This window comes from Opisthorchis viverrini (genome assembly GCF_000715545.1).
Source record: "Opisthorchis viverrini unplaced genomic scaffold opera_v5_282, whole genome shotgun sequence".
Classification (NCBI taxonomy): domain Eukaryota; kingdom Metazoa; phylum Platyhelminthes; class Trematoda; order Opisthorchiida; family Opisthorchiidae; genus Opisthorchis; species Opisthorchis viverrini.
Genome location: NW_008751932.1, coordinates 297528 through 315394, shown reverse-complemented (window position 1 = coordinate 315394; position 17867 = coordinate 297528).

Genomic DNA, 17867 nt, shown 5'->3' with positions numbered 1-17867 from the left:
GTCTTTTTTTTAACTGAAAATACTAGAATCTTCAGGCTTACAACACGGCACTGGATGCCTTTTTGGTGAGTACTCTGTATGCGCCGAGAATCTGGCAGAGTAATGAAACATTTTTTGGTCCGCTGTCAAACACCCATTATTATATTCCACATACACGCCTAACCGGCAAAGGTCCTGTGGTGCCGGTGGGTCTAAACTCACTTAGACACAAGTACCTCAATGGGTATTTCACGCATGTCTAGGATATGTAGTCCAGTTGCTACAGATAATGAAGTAAGAACTTTCGACTGATCTTCAGTCTTTTTCATGTAGTTCAGTTGCTACAGATAATGAAGTAAGGACTTTCGACTGATCTTCAGTCCTTTTCACGTGGGTAGCCCACAAGAAATGAGAAATGTCGCACATGGCGACGGGTGCGCTATTTGGAATTTGGACCTGGTTGCAGTTACTTTCCGATGTTTCTAGGAAGTTTCGTCTAAGTCTTCCTCTTTAGGGACAAAATATCTTTTTCGTAAGTGTTTAGCCACCAGAACCCGTGAAATGCAGGTGTGTCCGAAGAGTCTATATACCGCTAGAAGACATTTTTACTTTGTGTTTGAGATTTCCGAAACCTGGGTGAATGGCACGCATATACACACTTTTACTGGAACAACTTTGCAAATTTACAGCAAAGTAATCCAAGTAATTGTCTAGTTACTTACCAACGGGGAAGCACGTTTATCTGCCTTTTGGCAAAGGTTTTAGACAGGGCTTTTTTTGTGAGCAAATGTCAGTTAAACAAAAGCAAATTTATCATGACTTACTGGAACAACTTTGCAAATTTACAGCAGAGTAATCCAAGTAATTGTTTAGTTACTTACCAACGGAGAAGCACGTTTATCTGCCTTTTAGCAAAGGTTTTAGACAGGGCTTTTTTGTGAGCAAATGTCAGTTAAACGAAAGCAAATTTATCATGACGTCAGCATTGATATTTTGTTGTAACTACCTGGCAGCTACATAACGCGACAGGTGTTGCACAATTCTGATTAAAGTTAAGGCCTCAGAAGCTGGGGAGGCTGTGTGAACACAGGTGTGATCTTAACTGTGATCATGACCGAGAACTTGTCTGAATCATCGGAGAAAAGAAATGAAGTGATCCTTTTCGATATTTTGCATTACACATCACGTGGTCTTTTGCTCACGTCTCTTTACTGGACCAAATCAGCTCCGGTTTTCAGTGTCAGAATAACTCTTGATAACGTCTGACTAATCATGGTGCCTGGGATAATCACTAGTATAATTATATCTACAGGTGATAAGGTTGTATGAGGACAATGCATTGTCGTGTTTTGTGCGGCCTAGAGAGCTCCCCACCAATCACTCTGATGCAACCAAACACCTGTTAAGATCAGTCTGACGTAAGCTTTCTTCGTTTGCAAAATTGTTTTGTTGTCCCACGTCTTCGAAGATGTCGTTACCTCTTATGAACGTGTGCTCCATTGCTCCTCCACAAGTCTACTGGTCTTCATGTAGTTTGGTTCAATTCTGCAAAATACCGGTGCTAAGCTTTGGTAATATGCTGACAATTTTGGTGTTTAAACTTTGAACCCTGACCCGCGCAGAAGTTAACTGTGGGTATCGTTATATACTGAATAGTAACGTTCTATTTATTGGTAAACTGGGGCGAGATCAATGCAGCAGTGTTATCCATATAATGCAAAACATAATGCACTCAACCTGTCTAATGTTATAAGGTTGATGAGTTGTCGATGGAACCGACTGAGAAAAGTAGACCCGATAACTGGTATTTCCATTTACAAAATGGTTCTCGTGCTGCCAGCATGAAATACATTTATCTTCAACATCTTAACATAACATTTTGCTAGCGGACGTACACCGCAATCTTAAAAATTGTGCACGCGGCACTAGTTAGGTGCATATATCCCGCCCAGGTAGTTTGCTTTTGACATTTTCCCGAGGGGATGATTATCCGACATTTTGCGGGTGAAGGAAAGCACTGTACCAGAACTTGGAGTAATTCATTATGTTGTGTGGTGCACTCGTAAATATGATGCTAATTTCTATTAATCGTTATCATGCCTACGCATACTAAGCCCGTTACCTGGCATTCATTTTTTACCACCAGTCTTATTTTTCTTCGTTATTAACATACTCATATTTTAAAATAATGGCATCTTAAACCGTGCAGATATTTTGAGTCCAGAGACCTTGCGCGTGTTTTCAGTGGTCCAAATATGACGATGGAACAATAATTCACGCTTTCTTTAAAAAAATCTTCACTCACGGAACCAGCCTGCTTGTGTGACTCTGTGGTGTTGCAGGATGCCAATGGGTCATTTGAAATTCGGGTTTCTGAATACATTTGGGCGGATTGTTGGACAGATTTTGTGAATAATTACGGCCTCCTTTCAAAAAAGTTTCAGAAAATTTGACTTGAACCGTCAAGGGACGCTGACTGAACAGGAACCTGGGACGATAGCGTGGTGGTATGGTGTCAGCGATGAATTCGTCGGTCAGTGGATTTAATCGGGTGGCTCTTTAATCACCACTATCACAAAATTTTGCAGGCAATAAAAAGCTCGCGAATAATATGAAACCCCTGAAACAGATCTGTGACGGTGTTCAAATCCTGAGTCAATCAATAAAGTTGTCAGTGGGTGCTGTGTCTCCATACATTTAGAGGAGGCGCTGGTACGATCATCAGTATGCTGAAGCATAGTATCATATTATCATATTATTACCAAACAGAATACGGACGAAGCAAACTTGACCATCATATTCAAACAAATCTGCCTGGAGCAAGAGAAAAAATCAATTCAAAAATCCCTTTTTCCCACAGATATCAGTTGCCAAAGGTTAATATGGCTAGCACTGAATAACCCTGCTGAGTCTTGCAAATTGTATGACCGCGTGGAAAAGTCTAATTCAGGAGTGTCTCACTCGTTCGTTCGTGGGGAAGGTATAACTAAATGACTTCTGAGACAGTGCATTATTGTGACACTTCAGTCACAAATCCAGGCCAAACGGAGCCAGGAATAATTTGGTAGTTGGCCTACACATAAAGTAGTAAGAAAAAGTATCGAGCGGGGTGGGGTATAAAATGCTACAACTTCGAAGATGGTTTTACAATCCAACCAGCATTCCTTACAACACTTAGTTACTAACAACTCCGTCACTGGTGTGTGTAGCCAAAGACATTATCACAAATGCCAAGAACGCAGGTAAAACAGGAGGACACGCAGAATGCTCAAACGATTACGTTAGCAAGTGACTCGGGACTCACCGTCCATTATTGCCAGTTTACTATCTATCAACGACTGTAAGTGAGAGGGGAATGTAAAATGGTTAACTTAACAAAAGATGTGTCGCTAACATCTCTAGTGTCCCAATACAAAAGTTGTCTCGGAGCGGCACACCGGAAGAAAAGTTGGAATTGGATGCGTGTCGCGGCAAACCAAAAAATGAAGGGAGGTAAAATTTTGTGCAAGACATTCGTTTTTTGAGCAAATGACCTAGGGGTACGTGGAGTCAAAAGGAGGGGGCGTCGAATTTACGAACCAAAGCGGTTTCTCAGATGGCGGTAAAGGAAAAACCTGTGTGATCTGTAGAATGACCAGTGGTGGCACGGAACAAAGTGACATCTTGAATCCCACCTCCACAAAGCGGTGCATTTTGGATAAACACATATTGAGTGCACCGTCTATAGTTTTGCTTCTATGGTTCTGCTACTGGCCAGAAATAATATTTCAAGAAGCTTTGCTTTGCATATTAGATCTTTCTTGAATTCTGAATCCCAGGTTTTCGGGACGGAGCAACTTTTCTTGACCAAGGTTGCTTACTCAGCTTCAAGGTTGGGTATCTGTAAGCGGGGTGGGAGACAGATTAGCGTTATACACTCCGCAGAGCTTAAAACCGGATGATTCTAGAGTATCAAACTATCTGCTTGATTCCTCACTACTGCGCATGCCATCTTTTCTACTCACCGAGTATGGTAAATTCGCTGTCAACAAAATACTGTGACTTCAGTCTGTGACCACTGTCACAGCATACACCAAGATGAGAGCTGCAACACTTTTGAGGCGGATAAACGGACTTTCTCCGTCTGCTTAGTTGTGGGCGTCGGCGTACGTACAGCAGGGCGTGTCAAAGAGTGTCGGTTGCTATCAACAAGTACACGTAATTTTGGAATATCGTCGCAAGTGTAGTGATCACAAAAACACGTTTCAAAATGCCTCACACTGTGGTCGAGCTATGATCCCTCTGTGTACCGCAAAATGTCCAGAGTGACACAATGTTAAAAGCTTAAGGGATAAAACGTCCTAGATGTGTGCAAACACTAAAATGACAGACATATTTCCTTCTTAAAAAGCATTTACGGCTTAGATAGAGTATACTAATACCGGTGTATAAGCTCAAAGACCGTCAGATGCACAAATCGTGTGGTGCCCTCTTTACTTGATGTTCGTATAACTTCTTTCCCTGCGTCTGGAACGCATCAGTTGACTGATAAATAATTTGACTTACGTTTGATTATTTATAAATTAAAAGTCTCCAACATTTTACTTGCTTTCAACAGTTATGGACACCTATTTCGCAGCATTCATTCAGCAGACGTAAAACAACAAAGATCAGATCAAATGGACATCCTTATTTACGAGCGGTTTCGTGTACTTCCAAGGAAGGTGAGGTTTAATAATCCGGTAGCCTGTTTATGCACATGGCATCCCACTTGGCTTCCACCTGGTTTATTCCAGACGTCTTCCATTCGAACAACTCAATCGTCCAAGCATTTGATTTTGATAAGCAATTGTGGGTGTTTTAAAGTTGGATGTTTAGTGTGTGTTGTAGCCAGCTTGCTGATTTTGATTTATTCAACAGTTTTTCTGGAAGATTCTGGCCTGTTTCGCTTATATGAATGTCACCGCAGATGACGTGATGTGTTGTTGAGCACCTTCCTATACAGTGAGGCAAACGTTGAGCTTCAAACGATATTTCAAATTATCAAACTCCCAAATTTTTCCGGTCATTTAGGCTGGCTGCGCCTGAAATCAGTCGTAGTTTGATCATTGTGTCTACACATGATTTCGGATACAGTTGTTCTTCTTTGACGAGACCCTGTGACAGGACTGGTCCCGCTGGGAAAAGTCACTGGTCGATGTACTCAATCATTTTGCACACCTTTAACTAGCTGATCATTCCAGTCGTTCTTTTTGTGGCTGGCGACAACTTTATCATTGGAACAGAGTTCCGAGCGATAATTTTTCAACACCTTTCAGAAGATGTCATACTTTTTTGGTAACGTCTACTTTTGAAGTTCAGTGAGGTTCTTTCGCTTGTTGGGCGATCCAATGATGACGCTCTTCTTTCTAGTAAACACTCCCTGAGAACGGTAAACCACTAAGGAGCAACTAATATTGCTACTAGTAGGAAAACACGTTGCCTGCATTAACATAATCCTCCTGGACCGGAGTTTTACTCTTACTGGTGCTCGACATCACAATGTAATCTCGTTGACCGTGCTGGAATATATCTGGTAAACGTTTAACGTGTGACGTGAGCGTGTTTCGACTGTTGCGTCGACGCCTACCGGGCACACCTGTATCATCAAGTCTGATCATGCGACATTGCTAGAGTTTAGGTTTGCCAAGCAGGCCAGGCCTTCGTGAGTTTGCCTGTGAAGCACTGAAATGTGATACCATCCAATGATCCAATGATAAGACAGTTGCGAGTTCGTTGTCCGGACCACCGAGCAGACCGATCCCATCACTGGAGTTTGACCACGTTCATTCTTTTGAACATGATATTCGAAGTGCACCTGGCATTCGCTGGTGTAGTATTGGCAGTATTCTTGCTTCTATATAAATCCCGGTACGGTCGAAGATATGCACTGATATGCACTCTAACGAGAGCAAAACTATGCAGGTTTTGAAGGCTGCAACTCATACTACAGAAGCTGATGATAGCGAAAGTGGACTTCGCAAAGCATCTCCGGTTAAATACAGGATGCATTGCCAACGATCTCAAAAGATGGTTTTAGACACCCGGCAAAATGTGGTCAACAGTCAGCAATCGATTACAGAGGTGGTTTAAATGCTTTTCAACTGGTTGGCAAAAATTCTGAAAAGATCACAGCACTGAGGTATTCTTTACAAACGGAAGATTCCCGTAAATTCCAGCTGTCTCTCCTGTCAACAAATTGCAAATCAGTAGTCATCGGAACAGAGAGCTCAACCCGACCTAAATTCATGCAATCGCTCATCCAAGTCAATTGCGTTAGCACATCCACTCACCGAAAATTTGCAAACGATACTTACCAGAGATCGCTTGATGAATTGAAGGAGAAGAATGAGGCCCTGGACCTGGCCCGAATTCATGTGATGTTTCTTCCTAACCTACTAGTCAGTGTATTTATTCACCCACGTTAGATGAAGACATTTGCCCGACAACCGACATTAATTTAGCCGACTATAAGGATACATTCGGTTGATTAATTAAGCTGATTTGTACACAAAGTCAAATTTTGCCTAACACCAAACCTGTTCATTGTGCTTTTCAGGGCGATTCTTCTGACATTGGTATGTAAAATGCTGTCAGAAGCATAGTGTACTGAATGGGCCCGAATGAATCTCCACTCACAGCATTTCATAACCGTCCAGTCTAAATTTCTGATGGCTTGCCAGGTCACTACCGAGACAGAATTTATTTACAGGCAGTGGTGAAACGGAAACTGCTGATGGTGAACCCCATCTACGTACTGGAAACACCCTGATGAGCTCAAATTATAGCGACGACTTTTAATAGCAGATGTATATTGTTGTTAATGGTTATGTACATATTTAATATACCAAATCCATTCGCATGTGCCTCGTAAATTCGATTCCTCAGTATTCTATTTATTTTATTAGTGTGCGTAAACTAGTCAACTTCCTGGTTTTTGTGTCAAGTTGCGTACAATTACAATACTCTAAGGAATCTGTGTGGTGGGGTGAACGTACTCAGTTTTGAACTGAGCCATTGTATGGTTTGATGTCGTTTCATTGAATGTGCAACCCGTCTGTCCAAATGAAAGAAAAGTCTGTGTTCGTACGACTGATGTCAGATAGACCTGAAGACGTCATGCGGATACATCAACGACAGTCGCATTAAACTAAGTGACTTGTTGTCAGGATTCACTTTAGAGTATGATTGCACAAAGGGTGGTGGAAGAGGTTAAGTCACTGTCAAAAACTACGGAAGATCCCGTATTGGATCACGGTTAATCATCGGATATCCATAAACATATGATAACGTGTTTGCTTCCAGAAGTGTGCAGATTAGCACGATATTGGGGTGAAATAAGTTTTCATCCTGGACGCCGTTTGCTTTGACTGCAACATCTTGGACTTTCAGGATCACCCATGAATCCAATAAACAGAAGGTGATTTGGAGACTGGCCACACCGACAAACATGTCCAGCCCCATCGTCAAGTAACTGATACGTGGCCAATAATTTGGGAATTTTTCAGGGAACATCTAAGTATTTTACAAGTGAAGTGAAGCTCAGATAATCCAACCTTGGTGGGTGGAACTCACTGGGAACAGACGGATCCATGCATCAATTTGGGCGGAGGATTTAACCCAAAAAAACAGCTGATGATCAGTCATGGAGTCTATGGCTCTCACGCCTAACCAAAGTTAACGGCGATAGCGTAACTGGCTTAAGAAATCTCTATCAAATGAATTTATTAAATTCTGTTTGAGCTTGCTTGAGGCAATAGCACCACATGTTCTTTACTTCGGCATTAGAATATAATAGAGTTATATTACATATATATATATATATATTATAGATTTTTTTAACAAAATTAGTCGTAAAGGATCACAAGCCTTTGAGAAACTGAGATCTTTGAAATGTGCCTCAGAAAATGATAGAGAGAAATAACCTTGTTATAGGGCGGCGTCTGCGTCAACCTTAAAACAACCAGACAATTTTCCGTGGTACCATTTCTACAGCATTGTTAGTATATTTGTCTATCGGAGTCACTTGACTACTGAGGTCGTGATCCTTAAGGACAACAGTCAGCAGGATTTATAACGCGAGAAGAATGTAATACGGAACCTTTTGCGAGAGGTCCTCGTGGACATTGGCGGTGTTTGTAGCAATGATGCTTGTGCTCGTGTTGGGTGTGCGTTTTTCAGCTGTCTCAACTTTGGCACGTTAGAATAGTTGAGTTGTTGTAAGCCACTGTTTTTGTGTATGTGAAAGGCTAATCAACGGTGGGTCGCTCCGGCGACCTGTGCGCCTGCTACCTTGCGTAATTAGAGGTACATACGTTCATCCACTTAGCAAGTGGCTTGAAAACGATTCGTAATAAGTAATGATTATCCGTTAAAGAATGTAGAAATGTGGTAGATCTGTTTAGTTTTGCTTTGAATAAGCTGGAAATCGCCTATGGCGCTTGCGTTGTTGGTGCAAATCTAGGCTCTGCAGGATTTTTGCCCGACATACCGGGCACAGCCTTCTGTGAATCAAACATGGTGCGACAATTAGTGAAGCAAGGCGAGCCGCAGTGACTGATCGGATGAGTGAAGTAATTTTACTATCTTAGGGTCCTTTTCCAGCTGCACTTGCTGTTCCGCCCCTGACATGCGTGTCCATAATGGGTTGTTGTGTACTTTTCCCCAGGGGCTGTGCATCAGTAGGAGACACTCGTTCTTCGCTTTCTATGGGATGATTCAGGCACATCTGAAAACAATATTCACCCTTTCTGCTTCTCTATCACCCTCTAGACGATAAGGAAAGATCGTCATTTAGCCCGCGCGGGCGTCTAATGTAGTTCTAACGATCGAAGTTGCATTGTACAGACCTATCTGTTTGAAATTCATCCCACCGCTCTTGAGGGAAAATACAATTCAGTGTGACTCACGAATACAGGCGAATATGAAGTTATTCATTCGGTACTGTAGAGCGCATCCGACAATGTCATCCTAAAATATAAACCCATCTGAGGTATTATCTGAGCAGTACATAATCAGTTCACCATTTATTCAGTAAATAAACAGCAATAAATTTGGGGCACGTTCCAAAGCATATTTTGCTTTCCTAATAAGAGCCCTTTGGGACATTAATGATGGATACTTGGCATAGCGCACCAATGCGTAAATGAAAAAATTGAGTTTGTTTTACACGTTATCACCCCGTCACTATTCCGGGATAAAAGCCTAGGAGAAAACAATCTCGATAAAGATGTCACTTCTCAGGAGAAACTGACTGGAAACAGAACAAGGGCATCTCATAGCTTCGTAAGCTACAACATATATCAACATAAGCTAGGTTTTGCTAGTGCATATTAGTTGAGGCGGTGTATGTTTCGAGCAGTTATGTCCTCGGACGATCTTGAGTGTACGTGAGATTTCTGACAAGTTGGTCCTGAATGCATGAATCATGATAATTCGTCACTGGCTACTATTTGCATTTTTTCGTTTTTACGCCAGAGCTCACTGTTACGATTAAATGCCATGCTCGCTATCCCGTGCTGAGCTTATCTCAACGAAATAGAGGATACAATGTGGCCTAAAAATGAAAAACAGTGATGAAAGTTCACCGTATTACCAGCGCAAAACACAATTAGGGAGACCAAAAGTTATTGAAAACCCAAGTAATTCATTCCCTGAAGCACGACAAATTTAATTTTGTCATCAGCGTTTTTTTTCAAACACAAGAGTGTGAACAAAATGTTATCGCATCAGTTATCTGGACACCTTTCTTCAAAAAATCCTTATCATTGACATATTTCAGTATCTCTTACGCAGAGGCGTTTTATTGGGGAGAAATTTCCTAAACAGACCGGTTATGGGTTTGATATGTACTATATGTATTTATATGAAATTTACCATATTTTGAGTGAGACGATGGGTATTATTCCAGTTGAATTTGGAGAGTCACTAGAAACTATCTCCCCACAACTGATTCATTGGGAGTTTTTCACCAGTTTACAGAGTGACATGAGAAATGGTAGATGGTTTTAATAAAACTATCTATCCGCTGTAACTCCTGCAGTGGGATAGCTCAGAATTCAGTGTTAAAAACCTTCGTCTTCACCCAGGGTGAACGTCTACACAAATTTTCATGCTCTATCTTATAAATCGTATTGCAATGTTTTTTATATCCGAACACCTTGGCAACTACTGAGGGGTTCATCCCGAAGTGATTACCAAATGTAGCATCTAATTTGAGTTGACATCAAGGATCAGAAAAGCTGAAGCACGACTAATTGTCTATTTCAATAAACTCACATAGTTCGCACTTTTATGGGGATAAAGAATCTGGCCACTGACCTCAAACCATCAATCAACGACTACCACTGAACCCCTATGGTTAAACTTTAATCCCCGTTCCAAAGCCTTTCATTGTACATCAAACGAATGTTTCCTAAGCGATCACATGGCTGAAGAATCTACCCCTAGTGTAACACGAATTCCACGATTTAACCTGTTTGTATATTCCGTGACCGATTTGTACCCGCGGCGTGCACACAACCTCTCTGAAGTGTAACGGAAACAGCTAAACGTGGCACATTTGACAACTATCATAAGTAATTTGAACCAACCGGTGTGGCTGAATTTTTCTAATGACTACCCCAGCTTTAGTACACAAATTTTGATTGAAGAGCACGAGACACAAACCGTTCCGCACCATAGAAATATATCACGGAACAACAGGTAACCCTGCGCCGTTTATCAAGTTCCAGATCACGAGTACTTCCGTGGCGGAAAAGGTCAATGCGAAATCACGTGCTCACATGAACTAGTACAGGTAATCCTTTACGCAAATCCACTTGAGTGATGCGCGTAAAGCATCTGGAAACAGTCTCCACTATACTGTGAAAATGTCAAGGAGAAGTCACGAAATGCACAACATAATGCACGAAATTGTCACGAAAACGAAATCAGAGCTTAGGAACATTGTTGTCGACATGGTCTCACCATTCTTTTGATCGAGTATTGAAACTTATAGTGGAAACAATTGTTTGAACAAAAAATCTTGTCAGAGCTAATTCAGGCTACGTGAGTGTGTGGCTACTTGACTTGCCTCCGAACGGCTTAGTCAACCTCAATCAACTATTTGACTTTGGGTGCATACTTAGTTCTGTTCACTGCATTCCCTTGCTTAGCTCTGCAACGTGTCTACAAGTTTAAAGTTTGGAACACCCGTTGAGGAAGTGTAGAAGATAGAAAGAAAAATTCGAGGAAAATAGAGTTGGAGTGACAATGTTCCCTTATACTTAACAGACACCATGCGTGCATTCTAAAACATGCTGGTTTTTTATGTATTGAATTTAAATGCATTCTTTGTCGGCATTTCCATTGGCCTAGTATGTACTGATATCCGATCTTGGTCCAAAATATTCCTTCATCGACTTATAAGAAACTTTTTTTGATCAGTGTGACATTTTGCTGCTGAGCGTTATACGCAGCGAAATACTGGTCTTTCATTCTTGAGTAAACTACTGGGGAGCAAACATCTCCAATGTGAAATCGAAAACACAAGCAGTGTCAAATATGTTTGCTATGCGTCCAGTTATGGACCAACAGATAGTGTATGTTTAGACCTACTAGGTTGGAAATTTCTTTGAGCAAAATGCGTTTGGAGCGTCGCGCTACCACAGACCACAAACAACTCTTACTGAAGAACAAGTAGACAGACGATGTTGTTGAAATTTTTGCCTTTTATCATTTTAAATATCAGCAGTCAAAGCCTGTCACTAAACTATACTACTTATTTACTCACATGTCTGACTGCCAAATTTCAAATTATAAATCCTCAGTGACAGCGTACCACTAAGTGACAAACTCATAAAAATCTCCGTTTTCGACATCAAATTGGCTTCTGGCCATACTAAAGTGATTACTTCTCATGCGGACAGTGTAGAATCTAAGAGGAATCGCTAACAGGTAAGATGTCACAATTTTGCAAGTTCTGTGTGCTATTCAATGACTTGGAACATCATCCGAGTCATACGGCACTCATCGTTTAGGTGAGGACTTGAGACGAAACTACACGGCAAGGTCAAATTATCCCAAACTCCTAGAAAACACTGAACACTTCTATGCTTGAGCTTTGGTGGGGTGAACTGAGTGATATTTTACTGTACTGTCCAGGCGTGTAAGCCTACAGGCCGAAGATAGTTATTTACTACTTGTGCCCATCCAATTCACAAAAGCAGTTTGGGCGTCAAAACACTTCCGCGAAATTTTCTCTCACGGACACTGCGATATCAACCTGGAAAATTGCTCGCACAAGACAGTTTCCACAAAACAACTCGCCAGAAAACATATGACCAGTGGGATTGTACGGCAGACAACTTTCAACCTTGACCAACTTGGTCACGTGAATGTCTGGCCAAGTTTGCTTCTGAGATAACATCATTCGGGGTGACAGAAAACCTTGCGGTTCTTTTGGTGAAGGGTGATTATGGCCCAGATGTACCGAGAGTTAATGTGGAAGAAGGCCGGCCAATGGAAACCTCTGACCCTTCCGGATACTTGGTGATTTATTTCGAAATGTCTGAGATGTAGGTGACTGCCCTTTACTGATCTACCAAGTGATAAAAGGTGTTATAAAAAGTTTCTGTGTGCATATTCCTAATCAAAATGATGATAATGCACATGAAAACTCGAAAACACTGCTTTTGATAGTTTATGTGTGAATCCTGTGATAAATCGGTGTTGGGATATTTCACCAGTACACCAGGGAACTGGAGGGTGTTGACTGTGCAAAGAAGTTGCTAGAAGGGGCCATTTTAGAACTTACCCCATTGCCTGATGGCCTAGTTTTCCTGTAGCTCAAGATAAAAATGTCTAAATTTCATCACACGTATCCTTTGATGTGGAGTTCTAACGGTCCAAAACTCGCTGTCTTCTTCTGAAAAATACGCTCTAGTCTATATTTCCTCGTTGTCTGATTGTCCCAGATATCGTTGGTTGGAGCGATTTCAAAAATACCGATGTTGTGAGAGTTTGCGGTACAACCTGCTGAGGAAGACAACTTGAAGCAAACCGTAAAAGCGTACTGTTAAGTTTACAGACGATATTTCTCCGGGCTGTGATGTGGAGTAAGTCCGCAAACCAGAATGTTTCTTTGGGATTTCAATTGTCGCTCAAATAACAGGCTATACGCATCTCACTAAAGTTGGGATTTAAAGTCTGAACATTTTGGTTCTACCTGGCGGGAGTGAAGTGTACCAAAGTACTTTGAATAAGCGATATGCGTCCACTGAGCTGAAGCAGAACCGACAAAAATGACGAAAACGATAGGAATTATAAAACTACTTCCAGTTTATTCATTCAAGTAAAGGTGGTTTTTTATGTATTTACATCAAACTGTCAATCGCACTTTATTAATAGTCAGCAAAAAATAAGCAAATAGTGCCGGTATTACTGTTATGTTATTGTCAGTTTAACGGAACATACGAAAGATTGAATTACGATGCTTGTAAATGCGTGCGTGCAAGCCATCATAGGAATGCACCCCGCGGAGTTTGATACCGCTAACTCTTCGACGGGTAGCGCAGTTGGGTCATTCGCAATAAAACAGGTTGGGTGGAAGAAAAGTAACTGTCCAGAGCGTCTTCTTTATTCTCGGAGGCAGTTTGTTTGACTAACCAGTTTATTATTCAAGTAAAGGTGGTTTTTTATGTATTTACATCAAACTGTCAATCGCACTTTATTAATAGTCAGCAAAAAATAAGCAAATAGTGCCGGTATTACTGTTATGTTATTGTCAGTTTAACGGAACATACGAAAGATTGAATTACGATGCTTGTAAATGCGTGCGTGCAAGCCATCATAGGAATGCACCTCGCGGACTTTGATACCGCTAACTCTTCGACGGGTAGCGCAGTTGGGTCATTCGCAATAAAACAGGTTGGGTGGAAGAAAAGTAACTGTCCAGAGCGTCTTCTTTATTCTCGGAGGCAGTTTGTTTGACTAACTGGAAAAGTGGATTCATGGTGAAAGACAACGAGTTATTGAGTGTACAATTTTGTATCAGTTTGAAGCCAGTAATACCTGTTCGATGAAGTATCTGGTTTCATAGGTTTGGAAACCCAACGTAAGATTGCGCTATTGTTTTCAAACCAGTGAGCCATTTTGTTGACACCGTTAGGTTAAAACAGAGCTGATCTAAGCTGGGTCCCCCGGTTCCGGTGGAAGTATACTTTCTATTCTTTCAAGCCATCTACCATTACCATCGCTACCACTGGTGAAAACAACCGGGTCTATCAGTTTCTACTTAGAAGAATTCACATCGGTTATTTGTATAACTTTGTGCATGTCTGTTCTAGATTCACCTGAAAAATACCAGCAGAACTAGATATCAAGACAAACTCGTTTTCTGTGAGAAGACAATAGCAGCCTTTCACGAAAGTGGTGTTGACTAATGTCTTGCCGGAGAGCATTGTCGGGGCCCTCCGCTTTTCAACACGCATCAGCTATCCGCATCAGTTTCACTTGAGATGAACAACGTGTATCTACACAATATTGCAAACTGTAGAACTGCAGTGTGGTGTGGCTCGGGATACAATTTTTGCTTGTGGTTGCTTCGAAAGTGGTGGTGTAAATGCAAGGCTTAGTTAATATATATTGAAACGCAGAATATGTATTCAGTCTGAATTGGATCTAATACAATGCACACATTGTTGGGTTTGTCTCAGTTTGCCAGATGCAGTTGGCTTTACTAAGTTCACTCAAATTATATTAACAGTTGAATCCTGCGAAAGTAAATATTCTGCATGGAATGGGCAGAGGTTAGTGGAATATTCTCGCCCGAGCGTTTGAGGGGGTTCAGGAATAACCTTAGGCAGATTTCTTGTGTGTATTACAAATGAGTACTTGGAGTTTATAAATGAAGGGAAGCATGAAACTTTGGTGGCTCTGTTCAGCGAGATTTTAAGCTACTGACTTTCGGCCATAAATGGAACCCACTGGTGTCATATGAAACGAGAGACAAGTTAGGCAGCACAACTCTACCAGAGCATGCCGGCCATCATTGAATTACGACGGTAACATAATGAGACTCACTGCCCACACTGGTTTTAGTGGCCGATGATTCGCTCGCCAGTCTAGTGTTCGCTAAGCGTTACCATAATTCTAACCGAGTTAATTTTTAAGTGCCTGCAGATGGTTGCCGAGTTTATTTTGGATTTATGATTGTACTGTGCGGATGCGAATAGTCATTATTTTGTGCTAAAAAAACTGCTCATGTCTGGACCAAGTTAACTGGGAATAGTGGTTAAATTAACGTTTATATTTATGAGATTGGAATTCGAATCCCCAAAGGACCAATCACATGCAGTTTTGCATAGAGTTCACAACAGCAAGCCTGTAAACAACTATGAGAGAATAGAATGAGGACCGGTCAAACTCGCGTGATATAAGTGAATAATCCAGGCACTTAGGAGTTGTAAAAAACAACAGCGTCTATTGCAATGAAATCCTCCGGATAAAAAGTTTTTGAATCGCAAAAGTACGGAAAATGCTAAAAATGCGCAATATGTTACAGAAAATTAGGGGAAGGATCGATTCATAAGGGGATGTTAAAAAACCCGAACACTAGTCATCCATTTTTTCGACTAAATTCATAGTACTGAATTGGACAACGGTATGCATGACACCATGACAACCATCATTCACTCCCCAGTTGAAGGAAATATTTTTTTTTACAAAAAATCTTGTTGGAAGCGAGAACAGTGTTGTTCGCCAATCCAGTGCCAAAACTTTGGATGGGCTTAGCTAAAACGGAGCAACTTCTAATTATGGAGACACAACCCCACCTTTTGCCAAACGAATGATGGCTGTTCCAGACGAGATATTTGCTGGAAAGCTACCTGTCAGAAGATGACCATTACAAATTATTTTCGTGCTTCACGGTTAACTATAAACGGCATCGCATTCCAACTAGTATACAGGTGACGTAAAAAAATATGCAAAGCTGTAGACACCGAGTTGATGCTATTCGAAACGAATCCACACCTACACGGCTGTCAGCAGCATCTCCTTCACTATTTGTGTCACATATATGTTCCAAGAATTGATCAAACAAAAATGGTTCATTCTGGGGTAGCAGTGAGTCCTGCGCAGAGTGATGGTGAACAGAAGCTGCTCCCTCCTGGAACTATTCTTGTGACGTAGAGCACACAATCTGTGGGTTACATTTGAATTACATGGGGCCAGGTTTGAGGTGACATACAACTCGCTGTTGTCAGGAAGGCGAGTTTAACGAAGGCATACACAGTCAGTCGACGGGCATCATAGTTGATGTACCGTATGGTGTAATAATGGTGCAAACTGCGTCAACGAGCAACTTCAGCACCAAAGTTCTCCCTCAGCAGTCTCTCTAAAATAGCATCCTTCATGAGTGATTATTTTTAGATAACCCTGTTAGGTTTATTTTTGACGTACTTATGGAGCGGATTGGTGCTCTTTAACGGAGATCTTCAACTGCAGTCTTACTAAGCTTCAGCAGAAAGTTAAAATAGATGTATACTGAAGCTGGGCTTTAACTCAGAACAATCATCCTAGAATAAGTGGCCCTTCCGGAATGATCGCTTTTGGGCATCTAGCGCGTATAATGTAACACGCTAAAGCCTTCATATGGAATAACTAAAGGGTTTTCACTTTAGATAAAACCCGGTTGCGCAACACATCTCTCACGTCTAGGACAGAAAGTAATATTTTTCCAGCGGGTTATATCTCACTAAAGCACTTTACCTGAGCAGAACCGCAGCGTTTCTGTTGTGCAGTAAATGGGCAAACCAGAAGCTGATTTTTATGAGGTCGGTAGAACAATGCTTTCTCCACGCTGCTTTGATTGCTTAATGGAATTTTGTTTCATTTTGTGGTATAGTTATTTTGTGGAATAGGGCCTACTTACAGAGCGAATGCACAGGACTGAGAAGAAACATAAAGCCCGTTAAAGCGGACTATCGCAAACGACAGACTTTACTAAATTCAGATGAACTTACTGCCAAAACTAAATCCGTGTGTAAATGAGAGTATCTATCACAGTTTGTCCAATTAGAATTCAAGTCGAACTTAAATATGCGGGAAATTCGGGGACTGAAACTAACTGTTGAGCTTCAAGAGGGACGAAACGAGCAGTGCCTTGTCGAAACGTTTCCGGCAAACTTATATGTTGTGCGTATGTTTACACAATGTGTTGTGATATCCGTAATACCATGCCAAATACAGCTTAAGGGGACCTATTGCGGCACGTCCAGGTAAAGCGTACCATCATGAATGACACATTCAGCCAAATGCGTGTGCGAATCAGGGTATTTCTCGAAAGATAGCTTGATGTTGCTTGTTCTAGTAACGTGGGCATGTGTCAAAGAGAGGAATTTCATAAGGGAAGTCTTGTCTTTTTCCACGAGCTTTTCCTTCGCACATCACAGTAGATCACCCCGTACTACATCCTCAAAATGTTTTGCCCATTCGTTACAGAGAAGGGAGGTTTCTAACTACTACTCATATCCGATAACTTAGTTACACGTTACTGGTCTTATTTGGAACTCAGAGTACCATTAGCGTCCCCCTACAGCACATGGAACTAATAAGCCCTTCACTATAAGGAAGCATGTGCCACTCAGTTTTCACCCTACATTACGTCCAAACAGGGGTTTTTTCTTAAGGAGATTGACCTTTTTGTGATGAACGTTTGTGTATTCCGGCATCCCATTAAGCTAGATTGCAGAATGTCTGTATCGAGTGCACAGGTTGGATAAGGTCAAGTTTCTGACAAACACAGCTAACTGACCTTTCAGGTTTGGATTAACACCCTTGTTGTAAATTGTTTCCCGAAAGTTGGACTACTGCAACAGTCTGACACG